Here is a 17,601-nt window from a genome sequence, read left to right as displayed (position 1 = left end):
GTCCAGTGCCTTGCGGCCAAACTACGCGGCAGGAGTCTGCCCTGGTCTGAGGTCCCAAAGCTGAAGCTGATTTCATTCCTGTAGTTTACTTTTAAAAGTTTTGAATTTTCCACTGTGAATCGGCGTACGCTGACCCATTGATTTTGTTGGTGGTCATTCTGTGGCCTACTCGTCACATTGTTTTTTTTTTTTTGTTGTTTTATCTGTTCTGTGTCCAATGGGAAAGCGGCAGCAGCACCCTCTGCCGGTGAAAAGCCAGAACTAAAAAGCTTACAGCACCAGGTATTCCCAGGCGGTCTCCCATCCAAGTACTGACCTGGCCCGACCCTGCTTAGCTTCCGAGATCGGACGAGATCGGGCGTGTTCAGGGTGGTATGGCCGTAAGCGACAGAATGAGTGACACACAAGCTATTTACAGATGGACGGGACAACCGACTTCCAAATTGTGAGCTCTGTGGCCAAAGTTTGTCATGTTTGTTTGGAAGTGTAAGCAAATACTAGAGAATAGCACTGTGAGGCTAAACCCAACAGACGCACGCCACGCTGCCAGTGTAGCGCGATAAGGCTTGTTTTAAGCATTTAAACGTGTCCAGTGCCTTGCGGCCAAACTACGCGGCAGGAGTCTGCCCTGGTCTGAGGTCCCAAAGCTGAAGCTGATTTCATTCCTGTAGTTTACTTTTAAAAGTTTTGAATTTTCCACTGTGAATCGGCGTACGCTGACCCATTGATTTTGTTGGTGGTCATTCTGTGGCCTACTCGTCACATTGTTTTTTTTTTTTTGTTGTTTTTTTTATCTGTTCTGTGTCCACTGGGAAAGCGGCAGCAGCACCCTCTGCCGGTGAAAAGCCAGAACTAAAAAGCTTACAGCACCAGGTATTCCCAGGCGGTCTCCCATCCAAGTACTGACCTGGCCCGACCCTGCTTAGCTTCCGAGATCGGACGAGATCGGGCGTGTTCAGGGTGGTATGGCCGTAAGCGACCGAACGAGTGACACACAAGCTATTTACAGATGGACGGGACAACCGACTTCCAAATTGTGAGCTCTGTGGCCAAAGTTTGTCATGTTTGTTTGGAAGTGTAAGCAAATACTAGAGAATAGCACTGTGAGGCTAAACCCAACAGACGACCGTCACGCTGCCAGTGTAGCGCGATAAGGCTTGTTTTAAGCATTTAAACGTGTCCAGTGCCTTGCGGCCAAACTACGCGGCAGGAGTCTGCCCTGGTCTGAGGTCCCAAAGCTGAAGCTGATTTCATTCCTGTAGTTTACTTTTAAAGTTTTTAATTTTCCACTGTGAATCGGCGTACGCTGACCCATTGATTTTGTTGGTGGTCATTCTGCGGCCTACTCGTCACATTGTTTGTTTTTATCTGTTCTGTGTCCACTGGGAAAGCGGCAGCAGCACCCTCTGCCGGTGAAAAGCCAGAACTAAAAAGCTTACAGCACCAGGTATTCCCAGGCGGTCTCCCATCCAAGTACTGACCTGGCCCGACCCTGCTTAGCTTCCGAGATCGGACGAGATCGGGCGTGTTCAGGGTGGTATGGCCGTAAGCGACAGAATGAGTGACACACAAGCTATTTACAGATGGACGGGACAACCGACTTCCAAATTGTGAGCTCTGTGGCCAAAGTTTGTCATGTTTGTTTGGAAGTGTAAGCAAATACTAGAGAATAGCACTGTGAGGCTAAACCCAACAGACGCCGTCACGCTGCCAGTGTAGCGATAAGGCTTGTTTTAAGCATTTAAACGTGTCCAGTGCCTTGCGGCCAAACTACGCGGCAGGAGTCTGCCCTGGTCTGAGGTCCCAAAGCTGAAGCTGATTTCATTCCTGTAGTTTACTTTTAAAAGTTTTGAATTTTCCACTGTGAATCGGGCGACGCTGACCCATTGATTTTGTTGGTGGTCATTCTGCGGCCTACTCGTCACATTGTTTTTTTTTTGTTGTTTTTTATCTGTTCTGTGTCCACTGGGAAAGCGGCAGCAGCACCCTCTGCCGGTGAAAAGCCAGAACTAAAAAGCTTACAGCACCAGGTATTCCCAGGCGGTCTCCCATCCAAGTACTGACCTGGCCCGACCCTGCTTAGCTTCCGAGATCGGACGAGATCGGGCGTGTTCAGGGTGGTATGGCCGTAAGCGACAGAATGAGTGACACACAAGCTATTTACAGATGGACGGGACAACCGACTTCCAAATTGTGAGCTCTGTGGCCAAAGTTTGTCATGTTTGTTTGGAAGTGTAAGCAAATACTAGAGAATAGCACTGTGAGGCTAAACCCAACAGAAGCACGCCACGCTGCCAGTGTAGCGCGATAAGGCTTGTTTTAAGCATTTAAACGTGTCCAGTGCCTTGCGGCCAAACTACGCGGCAGGAGTCTGCCCTGGTCTGAGGTCCCAAAGCTGAAGCTGATTTCATTCCTGTAGTTTACTTTTAAAAGTTTTGAATTTTCCACTGTGAATCGGCGTACGCTGACCCATTGATTTTGTTGGTGGTCATTCTGCGGCCTACTCGTCACATTGTTTGTTTTTATCTGTTCTGTGTCCACTGGGAAAGCGGCAGCAGCACCTCTGCCGGTGAAAAGCCAGAACTAAAAAGCTTACAGCACCAGGTATTCCCAGGCGGTCTCCCATCCAAGTACTGACCTGGCCCGACCCTGCTTAGCTTCCGAGATCGGACGAGATCGGGCGTGTTCAGGGTGGTATGGCCGTAAGCGACAGAACGAGTGACACACAAGCTATTTACAGATGGACGGGACAACCGACTTCCAAATTGTGAGCTCTGTGGCCAAAGTTTGTCATGTTTGTTTGGAAGTGTAAGCAAATACTAGAGAATAGCACTGTGAGGCTAAACCCAACAGACGCACGTCACGCTGCCAGTGTAGCGCGATAAGGCTTGTTTTAAGCATTTAAACGTGTCCAGTGCCTTGCGGCCAAACTACGCGGCAGGAGTCTGCCCTGGTCTGAGGTCCCAAAGCTGAAGCTGATTTCATTCCTGTAGTTTACTTTTAAAAGTTTTGAATTTTCCACTGTGAATCGGCGTACGCTGACCCATTGATTTTGTTGGTGGTCATTCTGTGGCCTACTCGTCACATTGTTTGTTTTTATCTGTTCTGTGTCCACTGGGAAAGCGGCAGCAGCACCCTCTGCCGGTGAAAAGCCAGAACTAAAAGCTTACAGCACCAGGTATTCCCAGGCGGTCTCCCATCCAAGTACTGACCTGGCCCGACCCTGCTTAGCTTCCGAGATCGGACGAGATCGGGCGTGTTCAGGGTGGTATGGCCGTAAGCGACAGAACGAGTGACACACAAGCTATTTACAGATGGACGGGACAACCGACTTCCAAATTGTGAGCTCTGTGGCCAAAGTTTGTCATGTTTGTTTGGAAGTGTAAGCAAATACTAGAGAATAGCACTGTGAGGCTAAACCCAACAGACGCACGTCACGCTGCCAGTGTAGCGCGATAAGGCTTGTTTTAAGCATTTAAACGTGTCCAGTGCCTTGCGGCCAAACTACGCGGCAGGAGTCTGCCCTGGTCTGAGGTCCCAAAGCTGAAGCTGATTTCATTCCTGTAGTTTACTTTTAAAAGTTTTGAATTTTCCACTGTGAATCGGGCGACGCTGACCCATTGATTTTGTTGGTGGTTATTTTGTGGCCTTCTCGTCGCATTGTTTTTTTTTTGTTTTTTTTTATCTGTTCTGTGTCCACTGGGAAAGCGGCAGCAGCACCCTCTGCCGGTGAAAAGCCAGAACTAAAAAGCTTACAGCACCAGGTATTCCCAGGCGGTCTCCCATCCAAGTACTGACCTGGCCCGACCCTGCTTAGCTTCCGAGATCGGACGAGATCGGGCGTGTTCAGGGTGGTATGGCCGTAAGCGACAGAACGAGTGACACACAAGCTATTTACAGATGGACGGGACAACCGACTTCCAAATTGTGAGCTCTGTGGCCAAAGTTTGTCATGTTTGTTTGGAAGTGTAAGCAAATACTAGAGAATAGCCCTGTGAGGCTAAACCCAACAGACGATCGTCACGCTGCCAGTGTAGCGATAAGGCTTGTTTTAAGCATTTAAGCGTGTCCAGTGCCTTGCGGCCAAACTACTGGCAGGAGTCTGCCCTGGGCTGAGGTCCCAAAGCTGAAGCTGATTTCATTCCTGTAGTTTACTTTAAAAGTTTTTGAATTTCCCATTGGGAACCGGCGTACGCTGACCCATTGATTTTGTTGGTGGTCATTCTGCGGCCTACTCGTCACATTGGTTTTTTTTTTTTGTTTTTTATCTGTTCTGTGTTCACTGGGATAGCGGCAGCAGCACCGTCTGCCGCTGAAAAGCCAGAACTAAAAAGCTTGCAGCACCAGGTATTCCCAGGCGGTCTCCCATCCAAGTACTGACCTGGCCCGACCCTGCTTAGCTTCCGAGATCGGACGAGATCGGGCGTGTTCAGGGTGGTATGGCCGTAAGCGACTGAACGAGTGACACACAAGCTATTTACAGATGGACGGGACAACCGACTTCCAAATTGTGAGCTCTGTGGCCAAAGTTTGTCATGTTTGTTTGGAAGTGTAAGCAAATACTAGAGAATAGCACTGTGAGGCTAAACCCAACAGACGCACGCCACGCTGCCAGTGTAGCGCGATAAGGCTTGTTTTAAGCATTTAAACGTGTCCAGTGCCTTGCGGCCAAACTACGCGGCAGGAGTCTGCCCTGGTCTGAGGTCCCAAAGCTGAAGCTGATTTCATTCCTGTAGTTTACTTTTAAAAGTTTTGAATTTTCCACTGTGAATCGGCGTACGCTGACCCATTGATTTTGTTGGTGGTCATTCTGTGGCCTACACGTCACATTGTTTTTTTTTGTTGTTTTTTTTTATCTTTTCTGTGTCCACTGGGAAAGCGGCAGCAGCACCCTCTGCCGGTGAAAAGCCAGAACTAAAAAGCTTACAGCACCAGGTATTCCCAGGCGGTCTCCCATCCAAGTACTGACCTGGCCCGACCCTGCTTAGCTTCCGAGATCGGACGAGATCGGGCGTGTTCAGGGTGGTATGGCCGTAAGCGACAGAATGAGTGACACACAAGCTATTTACAGATGGACGGGACAACCGACTTCCAAATTGTGAGCTCTGTGGCCAAAGTTTGTCATGTTTGTTTGGAAGTGTAAGCAAATACTAGAGAATAGCACTGTTAGGCTAAACCCAACAGACGCACGTCACGCTGCCAGTGTAGCGATAAGGCTTGTTTTAAGCATTTAAGCGTGTCCAGTGCCTTGCGGCCATACTACGCGGCAGGAGTCTGCCCTGGTCTGAGGTCCCAAAGCTGAAGCTGATTTCATTCCTGTAGTTTACTTTTAAAAGTTTTGAATTTTCCACTGTGAATCGGCGTACGCTGACCCATTGATTTTGTTGGTGGTCATTCTGCGGCCTACTCGTCACATTGTTTTTTTTTTGTTGTTGTTTTATCTGTTCTGTGTCCACTGGGAAAGCGGCAGCAGCACCCTCTGCCGGTGAAAAGCCAGAACTAAAAAGCTTACAGCACCAGGTATTCCCAGGCGGTCTCCCATCCAAGTACTGACCTGGCCCGACCCTGCTTAGCTTCCGAGATCGGACGAGATCGGGCGTGTTCAGGGTGGTATGGCCGTAAGCGACAGAACGAGTGACACACAAGCTATTTACAGATGGACGGGACAACCGACTTCCAAATTGTGAGCTCTGTGGCCAAAGTTTGTCATGTTTGTTTGGAAGTGTAAGCAAATACTAGAGAATAGCACTGTGAGGCTGAACCCGACAGTGGCACGTCACGCTGCCAGTGTAGCGCGATAAGGCTTGTTTTAAGCATTTAAGCGTGTCCAGTGCCTTGCGGCCAAACTTCTGGCAGGAGTCTGCCCTGGTCTGAGGTCCCAAAGCTGAAGCTGATTTCATTCCTGTAGTTTACTTTTAAAAGTTTTGAATTTTCCACTGTGAATCGGCGTACGCTGACCCATTGATTTTGTTGGTGGTCATTCTGTGGCCTACTCGTCACATTGTTTTTTTTTTTTGTTGTTTTTTTTTTCTGTTCTGTGTCCACTGGGAAAGCGGCAGCAGCACCCTCTGCCGGTGAAAAGCCAGAACTAAAAAGCTTACAGCACCAGGTATTCCCAGGCGGTCTCCCATCCAAGTACTGACCTGGCCCGACCCTGCTTAGCTTCCGAGATCGGACGAGATCGGGCGTGTTCAGGGTGGTATGGCCGTAAGCGACAGAACGAGTGACACACAAGCTATTTACAGATGGACGGGACAACCGACTTCCAAATTGTGAGCTCTGTGGCCAAAGTTTGTCATGTTTGTTTGGAAGTGTAAGCAAATATTAGAGAATAGCATTGTGGGGCTAAACCCAACAGACGCACGCCACGCTGCCAGTGTAGCGCGATAAGGCTTGTTTTAAGCATTTAAGCGTGTCCAGTGCCTTGCGGCCAAACTACGCGGCAGGAGTCTGCCCTGGTCTGAGGTCCCAAAGCTGAAGCTGATTTCATTCCTGTAGTTTACTTTTAAAAGTTTTGAATTTTCCGCTGTGAATCGGCGTACGCTGACCCATTGATTTTGTTGGTGGTCATTCTGTGGCCTACTCGTCACATTGTTTTTTGTTTTTTTTTATCTGTTCTGTGTCCACTGGGAAAGCGGCAGCAGCACCCTCTGCCGGTGAAAAGCCAGAACTAAAAAGCTTACAGCACCAGGTATTCCCAGGCGGTCTCCCATCCAAGTACTGACCTGGCCCGACCCTGCTTAGCTTCCGAGATCGGACGAGATCGGGCGTGTTCAGGGTGGTATGGCCGTAAGCGACAGAATGAGTGACACACAAGCTATTTACAGATGGACGGGACAACCGACTTCCAAATTGTGAGCTCTGTGGCCAAAGTTTGTCATGTTTGTTTGGAAGTGTAAGCAAATACTAGAGAATAGCACTGTGAGGCTAAACCCAACAGACGCACGCCACGCTGCCAGTGTAGCGCGATAAGGCTTGTTTTAAGCATTTAAGCGTGTCCAGTGCCTTGCGGCCATACTACGCGGCAGGAGTCTGCCCTGGTCTGAGGTCCCAAAGCTGAAGCTGATTTCATTCCTGTAGTTTACTTTTAAAAGTTTTGAATTTTCCACTGTGAATCGGCGTACGCTGACCCATTGATTTTGTTGGTGGTCATTCTGCGGCCTACTCGTCACATTGTTTTTTTTTTTGTTGTTTTTTTTATCTGTTCTGTGTCCGCTGGGAAAGCGGCAGCAGCACCCTCTGCCGGTGAAAAGCCAGAACTAAAAAGCTTACAGCACCAGGTATTCCCAGGCGGTCTCCCATCCAAGTACTGACCTGGCCCGACCCTGCTTAGCTTCCGAGATCGGACGAGATCGGGCGTGTTCAGGGTGGTATGGCCGTAAGCGACAGAATGAGTGACACACAAGCTATTTACAGATGGACGGGACAACCGACTTCCAAATTGTGAGCTCTGTGGCCAAAGTTTGTCATGTTTGTTTGGAAGTGTAAGCAAATACTAGAGAATAGCACTGGGAGGCTAAACCCAACAGACGCACGTCACGCTGCCAGTGTAGCGATAAGGCTTGTTTTAAGCATTTAAGCGTGTCCAGTGCCTTGCGGCCAAACTACGCGGCAGGAGTCTGCCCTGGTCTGAGGTCCCAAAGCTGAAGCTGATTTCATTCCTGTAGTTTACTTTTAAAGTTTTGAATTTTCCACTGTGAATCGGCGTACGCTGACCCATTGATTTTGTTGGTGGTCATTCTGTGGCCTACTCGTCACATTGTTTTTTTTTTTGTTGTTTTTTTTATCTGTTCTGTGTCCACTGGGAAAGCGGCAGCAGCACCCTCTGCCGGTGAAAAGCCAGAACTAAAAAGCTTACAGCACCAGGTATTCCCAGGCGGTCTCCCATCCAAGTACTGACCTGGCCCGACCCTGCTTAGCTTCCGAGATCGGACGAGATCGGGCGTGTTCAGGGTGGTATGGCCGTAAGCGACAGAATGAGTGACACACAAGCTATTTACAGATGGACGGGACAACCGACTTCCAAATTGTGAGCTCTGTGGCCAAAGTTTGTCATGTTTGTTTGGAAGTGTAAGCAAATACTAGAGAATAGCACTGTGAGGCTAAACCCAACAGACGCGTCACGCTGCCAGTGTAGCGCGATAAGGCTTGTTTTAAGCATTTAAACGTGTCCAGTGCCTTGCGGCCAAACTACGCGGCAGGAGTCTGCCCTGGTCTGAGGTCCCAAAGCTGAAGCTGATTTCATTCCTGTAGTTTACTTTTAAAAGTTTTGAATTTTCCACTGTGAATCGGCGTACGCTGACCCATTGATTTTGTTGGTGGTCATTCTGCGGCCTACTCGTCACATTGTTTTTTTTTTTTTTTTGTTTTTTTTATCTGTTCTGTGTCCACTGGGAAAGCGGCAGCAGCACCCTCTGCCGGTGAAAAGCCAGAACTAAAAAGCTTACAGCACCAGGTATTCCCAGGCGGTCTCCCATCCAAGTACTGACCTGGCCCGACCCTGCTTAGCTTCCGAGATCGGACGAGATCGGGCGTGTTCAGGGTGGTATGGCCGTAAGCGACAGAATGAGTGACACACAAGCTATTTACAGATGGACGGGACAACCGACTTCCAAATTGTGAGCTCTGTGGCCAAAGTTTGTCATGTTTGTTTGGAAGTGTAAGCAAATACTAGAGAATAGCACTGTGAGGCTAAACCCAACAGACGCACGTCACGCTGCCAGTGTAGCGATAAGGCTTGTTTTAAGCATTTCGCGTGTCCAGTGCCTTGCGGCCAAACTTCTGGCAGGAGTCTGCTCTGGTCTGAGTTCCCAAAGCTGAAGCTGATTTCATTCCTGTAGTTTACTTTTAAAAGTTTTGAATTTTCCACTGTGAATCGGCGTACGCTGACCCATTGATTTTGTTGGTGGTCATTCTGTGGCCTACTCGTCTTTTTGTTTTTTGGTTGTTTTTTATCTGTTCTGTGTCCACTGGGAAAGCGGCAGCAGCACCCTCTGCCGGTGAAAAGCCAGAACTAAAAAGCTTACAGCACCAGGTATTCCCAGGCGGTCTCCCATCCAAGTACTGACCTGGCCCGACCCTGCTTAGCTTCCGAGATCGGACGAGATCGGGCGTGTTCAGGGTGGTATGGCCGTAAGCGACAGAACGAGTGACACACAAGCTATTTACAGATGGACGGGACAACCGACTTCCAAATTGTGAGCTCTGTGGCCAAAGTTTGTCATGTTTGTTTGGAAGTGTAAGCAAATACTAGAGAATAGCACTGTGAGGCTAAACCCAACAGACGCACGTCACGCTGCCAGTGTAGCGCGATAAGGCTTGTTTTAAGCATTTAAGCGTGTCCAGTGCCTTGCGGCCAAACTACGCGGCAGGAGTCTGCCCTGGTCTGAGGTCCCAAAGCTGAAGCTGATTTCATTCCTGTAGTTTACTTTTAAAAGTTTTGAATTTTCCACTGTGAATCGGCGTACGCTGACCCATTGATTTTGTTGGTGGTCATTCTGTGGCCTACTCGTCACATTGTTTTTTGTTGTTGTTGTTTTTTTTATCTGTTCTGTGTCCACTGGGAAAGCGGCAGCAGCACCCTCTGCCGGTGAAAAGCCAGAACTAAAAAGCTTACAGCACCAGGTATTCCCAGGCGGTCTCCCATCCAAGTACTGACCTGGCCCGACCCTGCTTAGCTTCCGAGATCGGACGAGATCGGGCGTGTTCAGGGTGGTATGGCCGTAAGCGACAGAACGAGTGACACACAAGCTATTTACAGATGGACGGGACAACCGACTTCCAAATTGTGAGCTCTGTGGCCAAAGTTTGTCATGTTTGTTTGGAAGTGTAAGCAAATACTAGAGAATAGCACTGTGAGGCTAAACCCAACAGACGCGTCACGCTGCCAGTGTAGCGCGATAAGGCTTGTTTTAAGCATTTAAGCGTGTCCAGTGCCTTGCGGCCAAACTTCTGGCAGGAGTCTGCCCTGGTCTGAGGTCCCAAAGCTGAAGCTGATTTCATTCCTGTAGTTTACTTTTAAAAGTTTTGAATTTTCCACTGTGAATCGGCGTACGCTGACCCATTGATTTTGTTGGTGGTCATTCTGTGGCCTACTCGTCACATTGTTTTTTGGTTTTTTTTTATCTGTTCTGTGTCCACTGGGAAAGCGGCAGCAGCACCCTCTGCCGGTGAAAAGCCAGAACTAAAAAGCTTACAGCACCAGGTATTCCCAGGCGGTCTCCCATCCAAGTACTGACCTGGCCCGACCCTGCTTAGCTTCCGAGATCGGACGAGATCGGGCGTGTTCAGGGTGGTATGGCCGTAAGCGACAGAACGAGTGACACACAAGCTATTTACAGATGGACGGGACAACCGACTTCCAAATTGTGAGCTCTGTGGCCAAAGTTTGTCATGTTTGTTTGGAAGTGTAAGCAAATACTAGAGAATAGCACTGTGAGGCTAAACCCAACAGGCGCACGTCACGCTGCCAGTGTAGCGCGATAAGGCTTGTTTTAAGCATTTAAGCGTGTCCAGTGCCTTGCGGCCAAACTACTGGCAGGAGTCTGCCCTGGTCTGAGGTCCCAAAGCTGAAGCTGATTTCATTCCTGTAGTTTACTTTTAAAGTTTTGAATTTTCCACTGTGAATCGGCGTACGCTGACCCTTTGATTTTGTTGGTGGTCTTTCTTTGGCCTTCTCGTCGCATTGTTTTTTTTTTGTTGTTTTTTTTATCTGTTCTGTGTCCACTGGGAAAGCGGCAGCAGCACCCTCTGCCGGTGAAAAGCCAGAACTAAAAAGCTTACAGCACCAGGTATTCCCAGGCGGTCTCCCATCCAAGTACTGACCTGGCCCGACCCTGCTTAGCCTCCGAGATCGGACGAGATCGGGCGTGTTCAGGGTGGTATGGCCGTGGCGACCGAACGAGTGACACACAAGCTATTTACAGATGGACGGGACAACCGACTTCCAAATTGTGAGCTCTGTGGCCAAAGTTTGTCATGTTTGTTTGGAAGTGTAAGCAAATACTAGAGAATAGCACTGTGAGGCTAAACACAACAGACGCACGCCACGCTGCCAGTGTAGCGCGATAAGGCTTGTTTTAAGCATTTAAGCGTGTCCAGTTCCTTGCGGCCAAACTACGCGGCAGGAGTCTGCCCTGGTCTGAGGTCCCAAAGCTGAAGCTGATTTCATTCCTGTAGTTTACTTTTAAAAGTTTTGAATTTTCCACTGTGAATCGGCGTACGCTGACCCATTGATTTTGTTGGTGGTCATTCTGCGGCCTACTCGTCACATTGTTTTTTTTTTTTTTGTTTTTTATCTGTTCTGTTTCCACTGGGAACGCGGCAGCAGCACCCTCTGCCGGTGAAAAGCCAGAACTAAATAGCTTACAGCACCAGGTATTCCCAGGCGGTCTCCCATCCAAGTACTGACCTGGCCCGCCCCTGCTTAGCTTCCGAGATCGGACGAGATCGGGCGTGTTCAGGGTGGTATGGCCGTAGCGACCGTATGAGTGACACACAAGCTATTTACAGATGGACGGGACAACCGACTTCCAAATTGTGAGCTCTGTGGCCAAAGTTTGTCATGTTTGTTTGGAAGTGTAAGCAAATACTAGAGAATAGCACTGTGAGGCTAAACCCAACAGACGCACGTCACGCCGCCAGTGTAGCGATAAGGCTTGTTTTAAGCATTTAAGCGTGTCCAGTGCCTTGCGGCCAAACTACGCGGCAGGAGTCTGCCCTGGTCTGAGGTCCCAAAGCTGAAGCTGATTTCATTCCTGTAGTTTACTTTTAAAAGTTTTGAATTTTCCACTGTGAATCGGCGTACGCTGACCCATTGATTTTGTTGGTGGTCATTCTGCGGCCTACTCGTCACATTGTTTTTTTTTTTGTTTTTTTTTATCTGTTCTGTGTCCACTGGGAAAGCGGCAGCAGCACCCTCTGCCGGTGAAAAGCCAGAACTAAAAAGCTTACAGCACCAGGTATTCCCAGGCGGTCTCCCATCCAAGTACTGACCTGGCCCGACCCTGCTTAGCTTCCGCGATCGGACGAGATCGGGCGTGTTCAGGGTGGTATGGCCGTAGCGACAGAATGAGTGACACACAAGCTATTTACAGATGGACGGGACAACCGACTTCCAAATTGTGAGCTCTGTGGCCAAAGTTTGTCATGTTTGTTTGGAAGTGTAAGCAAATAATAGAGAATAGCACTGTGAGGCTAAACCCAACAGACGCACGCCACGCTGCCAGTGTAGCGCGATAAGGCTTGTTTTAAGCATTTAAGCGTGTCCAGTGCCTTGCGGCCAAACTACTCAGGAGTCTGCCCTGGTCTGAGGTCCCATAGCTGAAGCTGATTTCATTCTTGTAGTTTACTTTTAAAAGTTTTGAATTTTCCACTGTGAATCGGCGTACGCTGACCCATTGATTTTGTTGGTGGTCATTCTGCGGCCTACTCGTCACATTGTTTTTTTTTTTTTTGTTGTTTTTTTTATCTGTTCTGTGTCCACTGGGAAAGCGGCAGCAGCACCCTCTGCCGGTGAAAAGCCAGAACTAAAAAGCTTACAGCACCAGGTATTCCCAGGCGGTCTCCCATCCAAGTACTGACCTGGCCCGACCCTGCTTAGCTTCCGAGATCGGACGAGATCGGGCGTGTTCAGGGTGGTATGGCCGTAAGCGACAGAACGAGTGACACACAAGCTATTTACAGATGGACGGGACAACCGACTTCCAAATTGTGAGCTCTGTGGCCAAAGTTTGTCATGTGTTTATAGAAGTGTAAGCAAATACTAGAGAATAGCACTGTGAGGCTAAACCCAACAGACGCACGCCACGCTGCCAGTGTAGCGCCGATAAGGCTTGTTTTAAGCATTTCGCGTGTCCAGTGCCTTGCGGCCAAACTTCTGGCAGGAGTCTGCCCTGGTCTGAGGTCCCAAAGCTGAAGCTGATTTCATTCCTGTAGTTTACTTTTAAAAGTTTTGAATTTTCCACTGTGAATCGGCGTACGCTGACCCATTGATTTTGTTGGTGGTCATTCTGCGGCCTACTCGTCACATTGTTTTTTTTATCTGTTCTGTGTCCACTGGGAAAGCGGCAGCAGCACCCTCTGCCGGTGAAAAGCCAGAACTAAAAAGCTTACAGCACCAGGTATTCCCAGGCGGTCTCCCATCCAAGTACTGACCTGGCCCGACCCTGCTTAGCTTCCGAGATCGGACGAGATCGGGCGTGTTCAGGGTGGTATGGCCGTGGCGACAGAATGAGTGACACACAAGCTATTTACAGATGGACGGGACAACCGATTTCAAAATTGTGGGCTCTGTGCCAAAAGTTTGTCTTGTTTGTTTGGAAGTGTAAGCAAATACTAGAAAATAGCACTGTGGGGCAAACCCCAACAGACGCACGCCACGCTGCCAGTGTAGCGCGATAAGGCTTGTTTTAAGCATTTAAGCGTGTCCAGTGCCTTGCGGCCAAACTACGCGGCAGGAGTCTGCCCTGGTCTGAGGTCCCAAAGCTGAAGCTGATTTCATTCCTGTAGTTTACTTTTAAAAGTTTTGAATTTTCCACTGTGAATCGGCGTACGCTGACCCATTGATTTTGTTGGTGGTCATTCTGCGGCCTACTCGTCACATTGTTTTTTTTTTTGTTGTTTTTTTTATCTGTTCTGTGTCCACTGGGAAAGCGGCAGCAGCACCCTCTGCCGGTGAAAAGCCAGAACTAAAAAGCTTACAGCACCAGGTATTCCCAGGCGGTCTCCCATCCAAGTACTGACCTGGCCCGACCCTGCTTAGCTTCCGAGATCGGACGAGATCGGGCGTGTTCAGGGTGGTATGGCCGTAAGCGACAGAATGAGTGACACACAAGCTATTTACAGATGGACGGGACAACCGACTTCCAAATTGTGAGCTCTGTGGCCAAAGTTTGTCATGTTTGTTTGGAAGTGTAAGCAAATACTAGAAAATAGCACTGTGAGGCTAAACCCAACAGGCGCGTCACGCTGCCAGTGTAGCGATAAGGCTTGTTTTAAGCATTTAAGCGTGTGCAGTGCCTTGCGGCCAAACTACGCGGCAGGAGTCTGCCCTGGTCTGAGGTCCCAAAGCTGAAGCTGATTTCATTCCTGTAGTTTACTTTTAAAAGTTTTGAATTTTCCACTGTGAATCGGCGTACGCTGACCCATTGATTTTGTTGGTGGTCATTCTGCGGCCTACTCGTCACATTGTTTTTTTTTTTGTTGTTTTTTTATCTGTTCTGTGTCCACTGGGAAAGCGGCAGCAGCACCCTCTGCCGGTGAAAAGCCAGAACTAAAAAGCTTACAGCACCAGGTATTCCCAGGCGGTCTCCCATCCAAGTACTGACCTGGCCCGACCCTGCTTAGCTTCCGAGATCGGATGAGATCGGGCGTGTTCAGGGTGGTATGGCCGTAAGCGACAGAATGAGTGACACACAAGCTATTTACAGATGGACGGGACAACCGACTTCCAAATTGTGAGCTCTGTGGCCAAAGTTTGTCATGTTTGTTTGGAAGTGTAAGCAAATACTAGAGAATAGCACTGTGAGGCTAAACCCAACAGACGCACGTCACGCTGCCAGTGTAGCGCTATGGGTTGTGTTAAGCGTTTAAACGTGTCCAGTGCCTTGCGGCCAAACTACGCGGCCGGAGTATGCCATGGTCTGAGGTCCCAAAGCTGAAGCTGATGTCAGTCCTGTTGTTTACTTTTAAAGTTTTGAATTTTCCACTGTGAATCGGCGTCGCTGACCCATTGTTTTTGTTGGTGGTCATTCTGTGGCCTTCTCGTCACTTTGTTTTTTTTTTTTGTTGTTTTTTTATCTGTTCTGTGTCCACTGGGAAAGCGGCAGCAGCACCCTCTGCCGGTGAAAAGCCAGAACTAAAAAGCTTACAGCACCAGGTATTCCCAGGCGGTCTCCCATCCAAGTACTGACCTGGCCCGACCCTGCTTAGCTTCCGAGATCGGACGAGATCGGGCGTGTTCAGGGTGGTATGGCCGTAGCGACAGAATGAGTGACACACAAGCTATTTACGGATGGACGGGACAACCGACTTCCAAATTGTGAGCTCTGGGCCCAAATTTTTTCATGTTTGTTTGGAAGTGAAAGAAAAAACAAGAGAATACCACTGTGAGGCTAACCCCAAAAGACGCGCGTCACGCTGCCAGTGTAGCGATAAGGCTTGTTTTAAGCATTTAAGCGTGTCCAGTGCCTTGCGGCCAAACTACGCGGCAGGAGTCTGCCCTGGTCTGAGGTCCCAAAGCTGAAGCTGATTTCATTCCTGTAGTTTACTTTTAAAAGTTTTGAATTTTCCACTGTGAATCGGCGTACGCTGACCCATTGATTTTGTTGGTGGTCATTCTGCGGCCTACTCGTCACATTCTTTTTTTTTTTTTGTTGTTTTTTTTCTCTTTTCTGTGTCCACTGGGAAAGCGGCAGCAGCACCCTCTGCCGGTGAAAAGCCAGAACTAAAAAGCTTACAGCACCAGGTATTCCCAGGCGGTCTCCCATCCAAGTACTGACCTGGCCCGACCCTGCTTAGCTTCCGAGATCGGACGAGATCGGGCGTGTTCAGGGTGGTATGGCCGTAGCGACAGAATGAGTGACACACAAGCTATTTTCAGATGGACGGGACAACCGACTTCCAAATTGTGAGCTCTGTGGCCAAAGTTTGTCATGTTTGTTTGGAAGTGTAAGCAAATACTAGAGAATAGCACTGTGAGGCTAAACCCAACAGGCGCGTCACGCTGCCAGTGTAGCGCGATAAGGCTTGTTTTAAGCATTTAAACGTGTCCAGTGCCTTGCGGCCAAACTACGCGGCAGGAGTCTGCCCTGGTCTGAGGTCCCGAAGCTGAAGCTGATTTCATTCCTGTAGTTTACTTTTAAAAGTTTTGAATTTTCCACTGTGAATCGGCGTACGCTGACCCATTGATTTTGTTGGTGGTCATTCTGCGGCCTACTCGTCACATTGTTTTTTTTTGTTTTTTTTTTTATCTGTTCTGTGTCCACTGGGAAAGCGGCAGCAGCACCCTCTGCCGGTGAAAAGCCAGAACTAAAAAGCTTACAGCACCAGGTATTCCCAGGCGGTCTCCCATCCAAGTACTGACCTGGCCCGACCCTGCTTAGCTTCCGAGATCGGACGAGATCGGGCGTGTTCAGGGTGGTATGGCCGTAGCGACAGAATGAGTGACACACAAGCTATTTACAGATGGACGGGACAACCGACTTCCAAATCGTGAGCTCTGTGGCCAAAGTTTGTCATGTTTGTTTGGAAGTGTAAGCAAATACTAGAGAATAGCACTGTGAGGCTAAACCCAACAGGCGCACGTCACGCTGCCAGTGTAGCGCGATAAGGCTTGTTTTAAGCATTTAAACGTGTCCAGTGCCTTGCGGCCAAACTACGCGGCAGGAGTCTGCCCTGGTCTGAGGTCCCAAAGCTGAAGCTGATTTCATTCCTGTAGTTTACTTTTAAAAGTTTTGAATTTTCCACTGTGAATCGGCGTACGCTGACCCATTGATTTTGTTGGTGGTCATTCTGCGGCCTACTCGTCACGTTGGTTTTTTTTTGTTGTTGTTTATCTGTTCTGTGTCCACTGGGAAAGCGGCAGCAGCACCCTCTGCCGGTGAAAAGCCAGAACTAAAAAGCTTACAGCACCAGGTATTCCCAGGCGGTCTCCCATCCAAGTACTGACCTGGCCCGACCCTGCTTAGCTTCCGAGATCGGACGCGATCGGGCGTGTTCAGGGTGGTATGGCCGTAGCGACAGAACGAGTGACACACAAGCTATTTACAGATGGACGGGACAAGCGACTTCCAAATTGTGAGCTCTGTGGCCAAAGTTTGTCATGTTTGTTTGGAAGTGTAAGCAAATACTAGAGAATAGCACTGTGAGGCTAAACCCAACAGACGCACGTCACGCTGCCAGTGTAGCGATAAGGCTTGTTTTAAGCATTTAAGCGTGTCCAGTGCCTTGCGGCCAAACTACGCGGCAGGAGTCTGCCCTGGTCTGAGGTCCCAAAGCTGAAGCTGATTTCATTCCTGTAGTTTACTTTTAAAAGTTTTGAATTTTCCGCTGTGAATCGGCGTACGCTGACCCATTGATTTTGTTGGTGGTCATTCTGCGGCCTACTCGTCACATTGGGTTTTTTTTTTTGTTGTTTTTTTTATCTGTTTTGTGTCCGCTGGGAAAGCGGCAGCAGCACCCTCTGCCGGTGAAAAGCCAGAACTAAAAAGCTTACAGCACCAGGTATTCCCAGGCGGTCTCCCATCCAAGTACTGACCTGGCCCGACCCTGCTTAGCTTCCGAGATCGGACGAGATCGGGCGTGTTCAGGGTGGTATGGCCGTAGCGACAGAATGAGTGACACACAAGCTATTTACAGATGGACGGGACAACCGACTTCCAAATTGTGAGCTCTGTGGCCAAAGTTTGTCATGTTTGTTTGGAAGTGTAAGCAAATACTAGAGAATAGCACTGTGAAGCTAAACCCAACAGGCGCTGCGTCACGCTGCCAGTGTAGCGCGATAAGGCTTGTTTTAAGCATTTAAACGTGTCCAGTGCCTTGCGGCCAAACTACGCGGCAGGAGTCTGCCCTGGTCTGAGGTCCCAAAGCTGAAGCTGATTT

At 49.0% G+C, this 17,601-nt stretch overlaps 29 non-coding genes and 1 pseudogene across 29 annotated transcripts; all 30 read right to left on the bottom strand.

Annotated features, from left to right (window-relative positions):
• Positions 1-267: 267 nt before the first annotated feature.
• Positions 268-386, bottom strand: LOC148187122 (5S ribosomal RNA). The gene has a single exon (XR_015779258.1). It is a non-coding gene; the product is annotated as a 5S ribosomal RNA (ribosomal RNA).
• A 472-nt stretch (positions 387-858) lies between these two features.
• On the bottom strand, positions 859-977 carry LOC148187121 (5S ribosomal RNA). Its single transcript, XR_015779365.1, has one exon. It is a non-coding gene; the product is annotated as a 5S ribosomal RNA (ribosomal RNA).
• Positions 978-1,432: 455 nt separating this feature from the next.
• On the bottom strand, positions 1,433-1,551 carry LOC148187120 (5S ribosomal RNA). The gene has a single exon (XR_015779364.1). It is a non-coding gene; the product is annotated as a 5S ribosomal RNA (ribosomal RNA).
• Positions 1,552-2,015: 464 nt separating this feature from the next.
• LOC148187119 (5S ribosomal RNA) lies at positions 2,016-2,134 on the bottom strand. The gene has a single exon (XR_015779363.1). It is a non-coding gene; the product is annotated as a 5S ribosomal RNA (ribosomal RNA).
• Positions 2,135-2,589: 455 nt separating this feature from the next.
• On the bottom strand, positions 2,590-2,708 carry LOC148187118 (5S ribosomal RNA). The gene has a single exon (XR_015779362.1). It is a non-coding gene; the product is annotated as a 5S ribosomal RNA (ribosomal RNA).
• A 455-nt stretch (positions 2,709-3,163) lies between these two features.
• On the bottom strand, positions 3,164-3,282 carry LOC148187117 (5S ribosomal RNA). The gene has a single exon (XR_015779361.1). It is a non-coding gene; the product is annotated as a 5S ribosomal RNA (ribosomal RNA).
• A 467-nt stretch (positions 3,283-3,749) lies between these two features.
• LOC148187116 (5S ribosomal RNA) lies at positions 3,750-3,868 on the bottom strand. The gene has a single exon (XR_015779360.1). It is a non-coding gene; the product is annotated as a 5S ribosomal RNA (ribosomal RNA).
• A 464-nt stretch (positions 3,869-4,332) lies between these two features.
• On the bottom strand, positions 4,333-4,451 carry LOC148187115 (5S ribosomal RNA). Its single transcript, XR_015779288.1, has one exon. It is a non-coding gene; the product is annotated as a 5S ribosomal RNA (ribosomal RNA).
• Positions 4,452-4,920: 469 nt separating this feature from the next.
• On the bottom strand, positions 4,921-5,039 carry LOC148187114 (5S ribosomal RNA). The gene has a single exon (XR_015779359.1). It is a non-coding gene; the product is annotated as a 5S ribosomal RNA (ribosomal RNA).
• Positions 5,040-5,505: 466 nt separating this feature from the next.
• On the bottom strand, positions 5,506-5,624 carry LOC148187113 (5S ribosomal RNA). The gene has a single exon (XR_015779358.1). It is a non-coding gene; the product is annotated as a 5S ribosomal RNA (ribosomal RNA).
• Positions 5,625-6,094: 470 nt separating this feature from the next.
• Positions 6,095-6,213, bottom strand: LOC148187112 (5S ribosomal RNA). The gene has a single exon (XR_015779357.1). It is a non-coding gene; the product is annotated as a 5S ribosomal RNA (ribosomal RNA).
• Positions 6,214-6,676: 463 nt separating this feature from the next.
• Positions 6,677-6,795, bottom strand: LOC148187111 (5S ribosomal RNA). Its single transcript, XR_015779356.1, has one exon. It is a non-coding gene; the product is annotated as a 5S ribosomal RNA (ribosomal RNA).
• A 470-nt stretch (positions 6,796-7,265) lies between these two features.
• On the bottom strand, positions 7,266-7,384 carry LOC148187110 (5S ribosomal RNA). The gene has a single exon (XR_015779355.1). It is a non-coding gene; the product is annotated as a 5S ribosomal RNA (ribosomal RNA).
• Positions 7,385-7,851: 467 nt separating this feature from the next.
• Positions 7,852-7,970, bottom strand: LOC148187109 (5S ribosomal RNA). The gene has a single exon (XR_015779354.1). It is a non-coding gene; the product is annotated as a 5S ribosomal RNA (ribosomal RNA).
• Positions 7,971-8,440: 470 nt separating this feature from the next.
• On the bottom strand, positions 8,441-8,559 carry LOC148187108 (5S ribosomal RNA). Its single transcript, XR_015779353.1, has one exon. It is a non-coding gene; the product is annotated as a 5S ribosomal RNA (ribosomal RNA).
• Positions 8,560-9,019: 460 nt separating this feature from the next.
• LOC148187107 (5S ribosomal RNA) lies at positions 9,020-9,138 on the bottom strand. Its single transcript, XR_015779352.1, has one exon. It is a non-coding gene; the product is annotated as a 5S ribosomal RNA (ribosomal RNA).
• A 471-nt stretch (positions 9,139-9,609) lies between these two features.
• Positions 9,610-9,728, bottom strand: LOC148187106 (5S ribosomal RNA). The gene has a single exon (XR_015779351.1). It is a non-coding gene; the product is annotated as a 5S ribosomal RNA (ribosomal RNA).
• Positions 9,729-10,189: 461 nt separating this feature from the next.
• On the bottom strand, positions 10,190-10,308 carry LOC148187105 (5S ribosomal RNA). The gene has a single exon (XR_015779349.1). It is a non-coding gene; the product is annotated as a 5S ribosomal RNA (ribosomal RNA).
• Positions 10,309-10,775: 467 nt separating this feature from the next.
• Positions 10,776-10,893, bottom strand: LOC148187104 (5S ribosomal RNA; annotated as a pseudogene).
• A 468-nt stretch (positions 10,894-11,361) lies between these two features.
• Positions 11,362-11,479, bottom strand: LOC148187103 (5S ribosomal RNA). Its single transcript, XR_015779306.1, has one exon. It is a non-coding gene; the product is annotated as a 5S ribosomal RNA (ribosomal RNA).
• Positions 11,480-11,945: 466 nt separating this feature from the next.
• Positions 11,946-12,063, bottom strand: LOC148187102 (5S ribosomal RNA). Its single transcript, XR_015779315.1, has one exon. It is a non-coding gene; the product is annotated as a 5S ribosomal RNA (ribosomal RNA).
• Positions 12,064-12,533: 470 nt separating this feature from the next.
• Positions 12,534-12,652, bottom strand: LOC148187101 (5S ribosomal RNA). The gene has a single exon (XR_015779348.1). It is a non-coding gene; the product is annotated as a 5S ribosomal RNA (ribosomal RNA).
• Positions 12,653-13,106: 454 nt separating this feature from the next.
• Positions 13,107-13,224, bottom strand: LOC148187100 (5S ribosomal RNA). Its single transcript, XR_015779309.1, has one exon. It is a non-coding gene; the product is annotated as a 5S ribosomal RNA (ribosomal RNA).
• Positions 13,225-13,694: 470 nt separating this feature from the next.
• On the bottom strand, positions 13,695-13,813 carry LOC148187099 (5S ribosomal RNA). Its single transcript, XR_015779347.1, has one exon. It is a non-coding gene; the product is annotated as a 5S ribosomal RNA (ribosomal RNA).
• A 465-nt stretch (positions 13,814-14,278) lies between these two features.
• On the bottom strand, positions 14,279-14,397 carry LOC148187098 (5S ribosomal RNA). Its single transcript, XR_015779332.1, has one exon. It is a non-coding gene; the product is annotated as a 5S ribosomal RNA (ribosomal RNA).
• A 466-nt stretch (positions 14,398-14,863) lies between these two features.
• LOC148187097 (5S ribosomal RNA) lies at positions 14,864-14,981 on the bottom strand. Its single transcript, XR_015779298.1, has one exon. It is a non-coding gene; the product is annotated as a 5S ribosomal RNA (ribosomal RNA).
• Positions 14,982-15,451: 470 nt separating this feature from the next.
• LOC148187096 (5S ribosomal RNA) lies at positions 15,452-15,569 on the bottom strand. Its single transcript, XR_015779297.1, has one exon. It is a non-coding gene; the product is annotated as a 5S ribosomal RNA (ribosomal RNA).
• Positions 15,570-16,035: 466 nt separating this feature from the next.
• LOC148187095 (5S ribosomal RNA) lies at positions 16,036-16,153 on the bottom strand. Its single transcript, XR_015779295.1, has one exon. It is a non-coding gene; the product is annotated as a 5S ribosomal RNA (ribosomal RNA).
• Positions 16,154-16,620: 467 nt separating this feature from the next.
• Positions 16,621-16,738, bottom strand: LOC148187094 (5S ribosomal RNA). The gene has a single exon (XR_015779307.1). It is a non-coding gene; the product is annotated as a 5S ribosomal RNA (ribosomal RNA).
• Positions 16,739-17,208: 470 nt separating this feature from the next.
• LOC148187093 (5S ribosomal RNA) lies at positions 17,209-17,326 on the bottom strand. Its single transcript, XR_015779294.1, has one exon. It is a non-coding gene; the product is annotated as a 5S ribosomal RNA (ribosomal RNA).
• Positions 17,327-17,601: the final 275 nt, after the last annotated feature.

The sequence above is a fragment of the Plectropomus leopardus genome, chromosome 16 (genome assembly GCF_026936395.1).
Source record: "Plectropomus leopardus strain MGB_pleo_1.0 chromosome 16, ASM2693639v1, whole genome shotgun sequence".
Lineage (NCBI taxonomy): Eukaryota > Metazoa > Chordata > Actinopteri > Perciformes > Serranidae > Plectropomus > Plectropomus leopardus.
This window is presented reverse-complemented; position numbering and strand designations above follow the sequence as displayed.